Source organism: Arachis duranensis, chromosome 6, assembly GCF_000817695.3.
Source record: "Arachis duranensis cultivar V14167 chromosome 6, aradu.V14167.gnm2.J7QH, whole genome shotgun sequence".
Taxonomy (NCBI): Eukaryota; Viridiplantae; Streptophyta; class Magnoliopsida; order Fabales; family Fabaceae; genus Arachis; species Arachis duranensis.
In genome coordinates, this window is record NC_029777.3 from 16,500,158 (window position 1) to 16,510,937 (window position 10,780).

Below are 10,780 nucleotides of genomic sequence, written 5' to 3' on the forward strand. Positions count from 1 at the left end.
AATTAAGTAGATTATTATTATTATTATTATTATTATTATTATTATTATTATTATTATTATTATTATATCATTAAAAAGATTTATTAGTATAGAATAACCAAATAATCCGTGCATTGAAAAGAATTTTATTATGATTAGAATAACTCATGTCATTAGCATATTATTATCATATCATATTATATTATATCATATCATATTGATTTGATATGTTTTTAATAAAGACAGTTTCTTAAATTAGTATAATTATGTATCATTCATTAAATATTAATTAAGATATCTTTCTAAAATAAATTTAGAAGAACGAATAGTGCAATCATTTTAGAGGAAAAATGTATTAACAAAAAAGTAACACCTCACCATCTGGGAGAAAATCCAGTTTTAATATATTAAGTAGATATAAAAACAATAAGAATATAAATGAAAGAGCAAATTGGCTAATCTTTTTTTCTATTATTTATTTATTGGCCTTAAGCAAGTTGTCATTGTGAATGTTTCTTAGTAACTTATGAATAATCTGAAATAAAAATAGAAGAAAAATAAGATAAACAGATGATAAAGAGAAAACATACATTGGTTTGATCATTGTACTATATGAATAGCAAATTTAACCAACATGAAATAACGCTAAAAGATGGAGATGAAAGTAACCAAAGATAAAGCCATCTGATTAGGATAAAAAATAAGTAGCAATCAAATGTAATTGGTGTGAAAAAAAAATTCAAAAGCATTAATAATCAAAAGAAAATATTAGCAAAAGAAAGTGTATTTCTCTTGAGTTATGGTTAAGGTAAACCGATTGATCCGGTTCGGCCTATAAATTAAAAAAAAAAGTATAAATAAACAATGAAAATATTAAACAATGTGAATAATAGATATATCACATGTTTAATTTATTAGGTGTGCTTATGGTTATTCTAATATTAAGATTTAGGTGAGTAATTTAGAGTGTAGTGTATTTTTATTTGATTGGACCAATTTTAAAATTCATTATTCACATTATTCATAAAAGTCATTGTTTAACTAACAAAGTAAAAAAAAAACACCTCTCAGAGAGAGATTTTCCTCCTCTTCTTATTTTCATTCCCAAAGACCCTTGGAGAGTTTTCTTTCTCCATCAAATTCTTTCTTTCTTTCCTTTTTAAATGTGGCACAAGCCAGTTAGTTCTAGGTAAAAGTTAGTTAGACAACTCTCTTAAATGGAGATTTTCCTCCTCTTCTTACTTTCATTCCCAAAGACCTTTTGGAAAGTTTTCTTTCTTCATCAAGTTTGTTCTTTCTTTCTTTCTTTTGAATATGGCGTGTGAGTGAGTTAGTTCTAGGTAAAAGTTAGTTAGGCAACTCAACTTGAACCTAGTGTATATAAGGTAAATTCAGTTAGTGACTTAGTGTCAGTAGTGACTTAGTGTTAGTAGTGAACTTGAGGAGTATCCTTTGGTGTTGTGCCCACATTTTTGTGCGGCGTTCTTTCTTCTAGATCTGAGGTGTGATCGTTGTCATGGTCGTCCGCCATGGTAATGGGGTGACTTCCAGGTCCCCGGCAACGGCGCCAATGTCCTGAGGGTTACTTGAAACTGTAGGTCGATCTCGGATGAGATCTTCTGTGTGGGTCAGAGCTGTTGTGTCCGACTTGCTGGACTTGGTGATGGTGCTGATCCTTCGTCCCGGAGGGTGGGGGTACCTGCAAGGGATTCCGATGCTTAAGTTAGCAAGGGTATTAAGCAAGTAGAAAATTGTAAGTTCTCTGTGCCTCCGTCATCATTTCTCTCTTTTTTATGTCATATGTTTATTATGACTACTAACAATTAATTATTAGTAACAAGTCATCTTGATCAATTAATTATTTTTTAGTTTTACTAACAAATCATCTTAGTTTTCAGGGTCATTGTCTTCAAAATAAACTTATGTAATTTAAATTATATATTAAATAATATTTTATTTTGTTAATTAAGTATTTTTTAGGTACTCCTAAAGTACTCTAATATATATAAATTATTAGATAGAGTATATTTATTAAAACAAAAGTGTCTAATGCTTTTATATATATATGAATAATAATAATAACAAAAATTATAAAAAAAATTTTCCTTAACTATCTTTTTTTCTCTTTTTAGAGTCTTCTCTCAATATAAATATGTATAGATATAATGCTTGTTCTACTATTTCACCACTCAACTCTTTGAATTTGAACTGAATTTTGTCATGAGCAATGTTAGGGGGTCAGCAATATTTGTGATTGGTAGCCATCAATTAGCCATCAATGATGATTTAATGGTGTGAGATTAGTGTGAGATTTCATCTAATGACTCACCTTTCTCTGCTGGTTACATGCTGGCCAAAATGCAATAAAATTACTGGTCCCCTAGACTTTTCCTTTTGTCATTATGCCTGACACTACTTTAGGCGATATATTATGTTTGGAGAATTTCACTTGCTGACATGGTTGGCTGTCGTAATCCTCGTAACCCGGAGTTTGAGTTTATGCCTGATGATGATTTTTAATTGTGGGTTTTTAGTATGTTGAACATTCGACTGTACTTTTACCAACTTGGTGGTGGCCCACTTTCGAATTCGGACTACAAAGGAAATAGAAGCAGCCAAGCGTTCTCTTCTTAGTTCTCAACAAATTTTAAAGGTTTTCTAGTTCTTAATTTTCTTATAGTTCTCTTACTAATTTTATGAACCATGCCTAATCTTAGGAGTTTTTAGTTCTTAGGTAGCATTTATTTTTAGCATACATATTTATTAAAATATAGACATCGGAGTACACGAAAGTACGTGTATATTGAAATAAAAATGATGAAAAATATAGTCATACACAAACACCCATTTAAAATATATATATATATTATCTTTCTAAAATATTAAGATACAAATTTCTAATTTAAAATACTAATTTTTTTTTTACTTTTTTTTGTTTTATCTAACTTACCAAAAAAATTAGTATCTTTTTATGTTTATATATTCTTATGTATCTATATTTATGTCTCATTTATGTTGAAACAACCAAATACAACGTTAGTTTTCTTGTATTACTAGTTTTATGACTCATGCTATGCACGGAAGCATTAATGTTGTTAATAAATCAATAAAAAATGAAACATGTTCCTGCGTGGAAATAAGCTCCGAGGTATAGCTTGTCTTGCTGTCGTTTGAACCAGCTTTCTTGGAGCAGAACTAGTGGAACGTTATCTTCGTGCGGGGAGGCGGCGTTGGGTGCCTGCAAAGAGACTCCAACGCTCAAGTAAGTATGAGTGTGAGAGAGTTCAGAATGATACTAGAGTGAATCACATACCTTTAGATCAGTAGCTCATTGGTATTTGTAGTGAGTTGTTTGAGTGGTTTGTTATATGGATCAGGTTTGTTATCCGTATCTTTGTTACAGGCTTGACGGGATCTGAGATTTGTTATCATCCAGATTTGTTGGGATGGTACTGGCCTGAGTGGGGAGGTTGTTGGAGAGAGTATATCTGCTAGCTATACTAGGTTCCGATGTTATAGCGATTGTGAGCCAAAGTTGAGTAACGGATCATAGTCCCCAAACTTGACCTGTTTTACTAAGCCGAGGTATAACAGGTCGAGCTTATTGTATAGCTCGGAGCCGAGTATGATGGTAGCCCCCAAGATCGACATGTTTTGGTGTTGGCGCTGGAGAAAATGGTTCAAGCTTGGTGTTTTGGCGGTAAATTGGTTAGATAGTTGGATGTGAGAGAGATTGTCGGAAAATGTGCGGAGTGCTTTAAAGTTTTATTGAGAATAGAGATGGTCATTTGATCAGAGGCGTTGGTTTTGAAAACAGTAATCAAAATCAATGGTTAGGGTTTGTTTTGGTGGTTTTAGTTTTTTACCTGAAGATCAGGTTAGTGGGCTGGTGGGTTTTGTGGACTTTTGGGTTACTGCTGCTGTTTGTACTTTTTTCTTGCGATTTCTGGAAATGAGCAGAAAAGGTTAGTGTTTTCTACTTCTGCTTCTATTCTGTTGCTTAACTGATGGATAAAGAAAAGGTGTTGTAGTTGACAAGAAGGTTAAGGGTAAGAAGAAAAAGGGGGTAGTGGATGATGTTGACAAGATTGTTGAAGAAGTTTTTGTTTGGGATCCCGTGGATCCCTATGGGTGGGTTACTGAGTCTGTGAAGGGTTGGGTGTCCGTGTTTGATGATGATCGGAGTATTTTTCAATTGGGTTCGCCATCCTCTTGGGTTAGGGCGGGTATTGGGGTTAACCTTAGGTTTTTGCCATGCAACGCTTCTGACCGTGTCTTCCATCACGGTGAGGATTTTGAATATTTTTACATGTATAGTGCTGTTTTCGTAGAGTTAGGAGTTAGGTTTCCTTTTTCCGAATTTGAGTGTGGTGTGTTGATGCAGTTAAAATGTGCGCCATCACAATCGCATCCAAATTCTTGGGCATTCGTTAGGGCTTTCAAAATTTTGATGGGTGTATTGGAGATTGAGGCATCATTAGAGGTTTTCTTTGCTTTGTTTCAATGCAAGGGGGTAAAATGGGTTGCTGGCTAAACCTTGCTAGTGCCCTGGGCTGCGCTATCTTCAGCTTGTACAGTTCTTCCTTTAAGGGTTTTAAATCTATGTTTCTGAGAGTTGGTGTTGTTGAAAGTGACTTTCCATGGTATATTGATGATTATTTGTTAGAGAGATTTCCTTTATTCTGGGTTCCTAGACCTAGGCAGATTCTTGGTATGGATAGGATGGAGTATGAAAATGAAATGGTTGTTGAGTTTCTTATGAACCATATATCCTCGTCCTCCCTTCTTTCTGTTGTTGACATTTTAGAACTTGAGACTGATAGAGATGCGTTATCTGAATATATAGGTAAATAAGCTTGTTTCCCTGTTTGTTTATGTATCTTTAGTTTTTGGTTGATTTGCTAATTGTTTCAATTTGTGCAGTTGAGAAAGCTCCTAAGGTCACTTCTACTAGCTTGCGGGCATTTTTCCGTAGCAAGAACGTGGAAAAGCAGGGATCGAGTAGTCAAACTATGGCCGAGAAGGGAGGGGAGGTGAATCAGCCTCCTCCAGTTAAGAGGATCAGCTTTAAACGTAAGAGGGCTGATGCAAAGAAAGGTGTGGATGTTGATTAGGGGAAAGGTGAGTTGAAGGAGATCGATCTGGAACAAGCTAAGAAATTTACGGACAATCAAAAAGGGTTGCATGGTTATAGGGGTGATGAAGATATGACGTCGCTGTGAAGTGAGTATTTCCCGTTTACTGTACTGGCTGATGAACATGGTCAGAGCCCTGCGGATGTTAAACTTGTTCATGAAGTCAGAGGTGTTGGGGTGGCCCAGTACTTGCAGGTGTTTAGTACTTTATTGTTTTTGTAGTTGTTTGTATATGTATGAGTTTTGTTGTGCCGATGTTGTTTGTATGTTCTGTGTCAGGTGATTGGTGCTCGGTTGATGTGCATTGGTCAGACTGAGGAGCTAAATCATTCGAGGACTGCTTTCGATAAGGCTGCGATGGACCAACTTATGCAGGAGAATTTGGAGAAGAGTAGCAAACTGCGTGATGCTTTGGATATGACAAATCAATTAGGGGAGAAACTAACTACTGCTGAAACCTCTATGAAGAAATCTGGTGAAGAAAAAACAGCTCTTGAGGCTAGGTTGGTTTTGCTTGGTGCCGAGAAGAAGTAGGCTGAAGCTGAGAAGGAGGACCATGGCTTGGAAATGTTTTCTGCTGGGTTTGAGAGGGTGGTTGAGCAGATCAAGTTTTTAGTGCCCACTGTTGATTTGTCGAGGATGAACCCTTGTAAGTTGGTCATTGGTAATGAGTTGGTTGAGGATGAGGATGGTGTTGAGGGCGAGGGGGAGAACCCTGATGTTTAAGTTTGTACTAAGTCCTTTTTGTATTTATGTAGTTTTTGAATGTGTTTGACTTATAGCCTTTCGGCTTTTTGTGATGAACCTTCTGGCTTTCGGCCAAACAGACCTGGTCATGTTAGGATTTGACTTTGTTTCTATTTCATGTTTGAATCGTTTGGAAGGTATGTTTGCATATTGGTATTTGTCTGTTTGTGAGACTCGAATAATTAGGAGATGGGATAGGATATCGGAGCTTTGTTGTTTGTCTGTTTTTATTTTGAAGTATATGCTGTTGGTCGAAGAAGTTCGATAATGTTAGATTTGGGTTTGATAAACGAGTGGATTCATCGAAGTACTTTTTGATAGATCTGATTTAATGTGTCAGTAAGTTAGTATTGTATTGTTTGAATTTAGTCGCCCAAGTAAAGTACTAGATATGATAGAGATAGCTGTGTATTGTTTAGTTTGCAGTATAATTGATCGGAAAAAAGCAATGCGAGGTGGTGTGCCTCATTAAAACCTCTCCAGCAAAAATCCTCCTTAGGGAAAAAAGCTGGTAGTAGGAAAAAGAGTGCATCACCATGTCCGACTTATAGACTAACTGAAATACAATTTTAGAGAGGATATGTTCCATGTGTTAGGTAGGATAGTTCCATCGAGTTTTTGCAGTTTGTATGCCCCTTTGCCGATGACTTTATGTATTCTGAATGGTCCTTCCCAATTTGCACTTAGTTTATCGTGCCCTTGTGATTTTCATATGTCTTCGAATTTCCTGAGTATGAGGTCTGTTTCCGAGAATGTCCTCGTTTTGATCTTCTTATTGTATTTCCGAGTTATAGCTTGTTTCATTGCTAGTTGTTGTAGTGCTGATTTGTCTCGATCTTCCTTTACGAGGTCAAGCTCGGCTCTTCTGTTTTCAGTATTGCCGCTTTCGTTGATGTTTGTTGTTTTAGGATTTTGTAGAGATACCTCAATTGGTATCATGGCGTCGCATCCATAGACCAACCTGAAGGAAGTTTTCTTTGTTGACGACTGTTCGGTTGTGTTATAGCTCCACAATACTTCAGGAATAAGCTCGGCCCATTCTCCTTTTGAGTCGTCAAGCTTCTTTTTGAGACCCTGCAAAATTACCTTGTTTGCTGCTTCGGCTAAACGGTTAGTTTGTGGATGTTCCACGGAAGAAAATTGTTGAATTATTTTGAAATTTTGTAGAAAATTTGTGAATCTGTGATCTATAAATTGTCTGCCGTTGTCGGTAATAATGAATTGAGGAATACCAAATCGACATAGTATGTTTTTCCATACAAACAAAATCATTTTTCATAGGTGATTTTTGCCAATGGTATTGCCTCTATCCATTTTGTAAAGTAATCTATGGCGACAATTAGAAATTTAACCTGGCCTGGAGCGGGTGGGAAAGGTCTGAGGATATCTAGCCCCCACTTGTTGAAAGGCCAGCATATCTCGGATGTGTGCAACTGCTCGGCCGGGTTGTGGATGATTGGTGCGTGGCGTTGGCAGTGATCACAATGTTTGACTTTGTTCATGCAATATTGTTGTAATGTTGGCCAATAGTAACCTGCTCGGAGGATTTTAGAGGCTAGACTTCGGCCGCCTATATGTGTCCCGCAGACGCCTTCGTGAATCTCGTCCATTGATAACTTGGCATCTACTATGTTTAAACACCGTAGCAGAGGTCTTGTAAATCCTCTTTTGTATAACTCGTTGCCGAGCAGTGTGTAGAAGCTTTCTCTTCTTTTAAATTTTTGTTACTTTTGGATGCTGTGTGGGACGATACTTGTTTTCAAGTAGGTTATGAAAGGTGATCTCCAGTCGTCTTCCTACGAGATACTCGAAATTGTTGTTAGCACAACACTGGGTTCATCTAGTGTTAGTTGAGATAATATAGGTGTTATTGTTTGACTTCTTGTTGTTACTAATTTTGAAAGGATGTCTGCTCTGTCATTTTCTTCGAGAGGTATATGGAAAATATTAAATTTATGAAAAGTACTAATGAGGTCATTGGCTGTTGTGCTGTACTTTTCTAGTAGCGGATCTTTTACCTGGAGGTTACCTGTTACCTGTTGTACCACCAGGAGGGAATCGCATTTGACGTTTATCTGTGTGATGCCCATGGTGTGAGCTAGTCGTAGTCTGGCTATTAAAGCTTCATACTCTGCTTGGTTGTTGCTTGCATGGAAAGTGAATTGTAGTGATTGTTCGAATTGTATTCCATGATCGCCTTCGAGGAGTATTCCTGCTCCCGAGCCTTTGCTGTTTGAGGCTTCGTCGACGTATAGTGTCCACATGCTATTTTTGGGAGCTTGTTCTTCTGTAGTGAGTTTCGCAATGAAGTTGGCTAGTGCTTGTGACTTGATGGCTCCTCTAGATTGGTATTGGATATCGTATTCTGACAATTTGATGGACCATTTGATTAATCTCCCTGCTAGTTCTGGTTTCGTCAGTATTTGTCTTAAGGGTTGTTCCGTTCTGACCACCGGCATTCTGGAGTGATTTGCTGACGAAGTATACCGGGTGTTGTTGCTTTTCTGTTTCTGTTACCAATACATAACTGATAGCATGGTTAGTAATGGATAAATATAGATAAAATGGTTTACCTACCTCTGGGGTTTGGAGGATTGGAGGAGCTGAAAGTATGGCCTTTAGTTCTGTGAAAGCTGTTTTGCATTCCTCAGTCCATTGGAACTTTTCTTGTTTCCTTAGGTTTTTGAAAAAGTGATGTGATCGATGGGCTATACGGGGCAGAAATCTGGCCAATGCTGCTAGTCGGCCAGTTAGTTGTTGAACCTCCTTGACCGTCCTTGGGCTTCACATGTTTAGAATTGCTTGACATTTTTCGGGGTTTGCTTCAATGCCTCAGCAAGTGAGCATGAAGTCGAGGAATTTTCCACTCTGTACCCCAAAGGCGCATTTCTCTAGGTTAAGCTTCATATTGTATTTTTGAAGTTGTTGGAATATCTCTGCTAAGTCTCTAACGTGGTTTACTGTGTGTGTTGATTTTGCCACCATATCGTCAACATAAACTTCTATGTTTCGTCCGATTTAATTTGTGAAAATTCTGTCCATGAGTCGTTGGTATGTGGCACCTGCATTTTTGAGTCCAAATGGCATAACCTTATAACAGAAATTACCATTGTCAATAATAAAGGCAGTCTTATCTTGGTCAGCCTCGTGCATTAAGATTTGGTTATAACTGGAATAGGCATCCATAAAACTTAGACATTGAAAACCGGAGGAACTATCAATGAGTTTGTCAATGCATGGGAGGGGGTATGCGTCCTTTGGACAGGCCTTGTTGAGGTCTCTATAGTCCACACACATCCTCCACTTACCATTGTTTTTCCCTACCATTACCATGTTGGCCAACCAAGTGGAGTATCTGAGCTCTTTAATGAAGCCGGCGTTGAGTAGTTTTTGGGTCTCCTCCAGGAAGGCCGCCCTTTTGTCAATGTCGAGGTGTCTTTTTTTCTGAGCTATAGGTCAGACTAAAGGGTTGATGGCTAACTTGTGACAGATGACGTTGGGATCTATCCCTGTCATATCTGCTGGGGTCCATGCGAACAGATTGACGTTTTGTCTCAATAGCTCGGCTACCTGGGTTTGTTCATCATTTCTCATTGCGTTGCCAAGATATGTGTACTTGGTTTCGTTGCTTGTTAACTGAACTTTAGTAAGGTCGTCGGTTGGCATCGGTCGTTCTTGATGGTTGGTCCTTGGATCTAACTCAGCCAAGGGGGGTAGGTGTTCCGAGTTATACACCGCCTGGATATACTGTTGCTTGGGCTATTTTGGTTGCTCGTTCTTTAAGCTGGCATTATAGCACTGCCTGGCTTCCTTTTGGTCTCTATGGATAGTTATGACACTGTTATCCTGCGAAAGGAACTTAACACACAAATGCACAGTAGAAACAATAGCATTGAAAGTATTTAGGGAAGGTCAGCCCAGAATGATGTTATAAGGGCTTTTGCAATCCACAACAAGATATTGTATGTCTATTGTTTTACTGTTAGAATATTCTCCAAAGATGGTTTGTAACCAAATGTAACCTCGAATGGAGATGCGCTCACCTGAGAAACCTACCAGTTCCTCGGATGAGGCTTGGAGGTTCTTGTCGCTTAACTTCATTTTTTGGAACGTTGAGTAGAAGAGCACGTCTGCGCTACTTCCTGGGTCCATCAGAACTTTCTTTACCAGCGGTTCTCTGACATGTGCCGTGATGACAACTGGGTCGTTCAGGTTTCGGTCATTTGATTTATAGTCTGTAGGGATGGATGAAATTTCTGGCTTGTCCCTGTTGATAGGTTGGGATGGGGTTGATTCTGCCATCGTCATCATAGCTCGGTATGATCTTTTTCTCGCCGAGTTTGTACATCCGCCACCTGTAAAACCACCAGAAATGCAATTTATTATTCTACGCGGTGGATTAATACCACTGTCTACCTTTTTCTCTTTATTTCGGGAATTGTCAAGTTTTTTGGAGTGCTGGCCGAGGTCTTCTATGTTTCACTTTCGTCCTCAGCTGTCAATGTATTTGTCTAGCAGTCCCTGGCGGGCCAGCTTTTCGAGGACATCTTTTGCTATCATGCAGTTATCTGTGGTGTGACCGTACTTTTGGTGGAAGGCGCAATACTTGGATTTGTCTACATATTGCTGGTCCTGGTTTGTCCCGGCTCTGTTTGGGGGTTTGATGAGTTTCGAGTGTAGTATGTCTCTTATGATGTCCTCCCTTTTGGTATTAAGGGGGGGTAGTTATCAAACATTGGTGTTAATCGGAACGGTCTTTGGTCTGTCCTGCTGCTTGGTTGTTTGTTTCACCTGTCCTCCTCTTTGTTAGGGGTTGGCCTTTCCGCTCTTCATAGTGCTCGAAATTCCTCGACCTCGATCTGGGTTGTGGCTTTTTCGCGGAACTCGGCCAGGGTTTTTGGTTTTGCAATAACTATGGA